This window comes from Dipteris shenzhenensis, chromosome 26 (genome assembly GCF_047967505.1).
Source record: "Dipteris shenzhenensis isolate YYH24624 ecotype China chromosome 26, Dip_SZ_1.0, whole genome shotgun sequence".
NCBI lineage: Eukaryota > Viridiplantae > Streptophyta > Polypodiopsida > Gleicheniales > Dipteridaceae > Dipteris > Dipteris shenzhenensis.
The window spans coordinates 46,497,229-46,499,669 of NC_141621.1; the positions used below are offsets into that span (position 1 = coordinate 46,497,229).

Sequence of the window (2,441 nt, forward strand, 5' to 3'; positions counted from 1 at the left end):
AAGTACATATGTGAAGCTTAAAAAGATGGAGAGTAGCTTCAAACAGTACTCTACAGACATCAAGAAACCAGCCAGTAACATTATGATAAGGGACATTGTGCATTGGCTTATTGAAAGTCAAAAAGTTAGATTGATGGAAAAATCTGATGTGCTTAGTTTAGAAGATATAGAGATTTTGATATGACATTAAGCTTGAGTCAAATAAGTCTTCAAATTGTTATGTAGAACTCTTTTAGCTCTCTTTGGTTGTCTTATATTTCTTATAGTAGAAGTTTTTTGCTTTTTCTTTTGAATATTGTAATAACGAATGGACTTTTTACCTTCTTATTATTTGTAAAAATATTAAAGAGAACTCCATAATCTTTTTGATGGTTTTGTTGAAGTAGATAATGTGAGTTAAGGTAATTATAGTAACAATTGCTTATTGCTCTAGGTACTTTAAAAGCTCAAATTGCTACATATAAAAATGTGAAACATGAGTGCTTCATTTCTTAAATGATATAACTGAGACAAAATCACTTATTTCGCATTCTCCCTATATAGGGAAATAGAAGATTCTCAATATTGTTTACTAGTTCATAACCAGGAAGTTTGCAAACAATGAAAAATGGGGCATTTCCTAGTTTGTCTTACAAAGAAAAAGAGGATTCTCTATATCATTTACTAGACTATAACTAGGAAGCGTGCAAACTAGGGAAAATGGAACATTTCCTAGTTAGACTATGTAGGGAATTACTAATGAATTTCACTATCTAGGAAAATTTTCCTATATGGTGAAATTCTCTAATGATTCCCTGCATTGACTTGCATAGGGAATTTTTTGATTGATTCCCTAGATAAGGTAACTAGGAAGTGTTCCATTTTCTCTAGTTTGCACTTTTACTAGTTATGTTCATTTCAAACTAGTAAATGATATAGAGAATCCTCTTTTTTTCCTATACAGAGAACGTCTCAAAGTTCCTTGTGTCAAAATGGATAGCAACTAACTAAAAATGGAATAGCTTTCTCGTTAAATGGGACAGATCGGCCCTTACTACGTATAGTGAAGTAGAGCTATAAATTTGGGGCACTCTTTGCTGGTACGAGAGCCTGAGAGCGTGAAGCTCTAAGCATTTGCATGCATGCTCGTGATTGGATGGGCATGATGCAGACAAACTTTGTTGGTGAATTCTAGAGTACGGAGAAAGTGTGCTGTGATAGGAAGAGAAGGTCTACTGGAGTAGCACGGCCAAAAAGAGAAGGTCTATTGGAGTAGCAAGACAATTATAGATGGGATGAGGGTGAAAGGAGAAGTGCATACCTGATTCGTACTCTGGAATACTAGTGTCATTTACACATTTCCCACATAACATAGGAGTCGTATAGTTCAAAGGAATATCATTCATAGAGTGGTCGGAGTTACGAACGTCGACTTTCTTCTTCTCGGGAGCACATTCACCTAATACTAGAAAACAAAATCTTCACTTTGACACATGCAGAATACTCTTGAACATCACATGAGAAATAAAGGACTAGATACCATTTGCTTGATCTTCGTGTATTGAAGTAGCAATGTTGCATGTGACACTAATGATTTCATCTCCACCGGTGTGCTGAACAGGTGTCACATGCAAAGGATCCGCAGACTTCTACAGCTCTGAAACTTTGCGAGAGTTGTACGTTTGTTGAAGGAAAGTTGAAACACATGCAAGAAAAAAAGCCAAAAAAAGTAAGGAAGGAAGTGAAGTGATAAAGCAAAAAAGCACATTCAGATCATACCACGTTCGAAGTTCTGGCTACCGGTCTCTATGGAATCACCAGAGAATTCAATGGGAGAAGCCATAGGGAGAGAAAAGAGGAAGTATAAAACTAGAGTCTGAAAGATATGAAGGCCGATGAAAACACATTCTGCTCTGTCGATTATATAGGCACAACTACGAAAAAGGTGCACCCATGCCAATTGCCCCATTAGACTCACCAAATAGGCTCGGAGGGAAGATGGGATCCCTTCAATTACTTCGGTAGTTTGGTCAAAGAACCAGCATACCAAACATCTCTATGCTCTATACGATATAGACTCAGTGGACCACAAGAGCGCCCATCCACACTTAAGAGCAGCACCAGTCACCATCCCAAACACAGCAACAGAGCACCGGTGCAAATCCTACCGAGACAACACAGACGATGCTAGATCACACACCGCCAAGACAAACCAATATTGAGACGAACCACAGAGCAGAGCGTAAATAGCAGTACAATACAAAGCATGCATTTCAATAGGTGTCAGCCTGGGAGTGGAAGAGCAAACAAATTGGACCACTCATATTTTTTCATGAATAAGATTTTAAAATTTCACTAATTTGCCATTTGCCTTCATTATAGCCTAGCCCCCCCAAGCAAGCTAACAAAGAGGAGTTGAGGTAATACCAAGAAAGCCTAGCCTAATGTGATATGTCCCCCTA

The 2,441-nt window shown here is 37.9% G+C and overlaps 1 long non-coding RNA gene across 2 annotated transcripts; it reads right to left on the bottom strand.

Moving 5' to 3' along the window:
• Positions 1 to 1,017: 1,017 nt before the first annotated feature.
• On the bottom strand, positions 1,018 to 2,225 carry LOC147885173 (uncharacterized). 2 transcript variants are annotated; one of them, XR_015543570.1, is made up of 3 exons: positions 1,958 to 2,225; positions 1,520 to 1,636; positions 1,018 to 1,444 (listed from the first exon to the last, which is right to left on the bottom strand). It is a non-coding gene; the product is annotated as an uncharacterized LOC147885173 (long non-coding RNA). The 2 variants fall into 2 exon arrangements; XR_015543569.1 differs by having other exon boundaries at positions 1,520 to 1,642.
• Between the last annotated feature and the right edge of the window lie 216 nt (positions 2,226 to 2,441).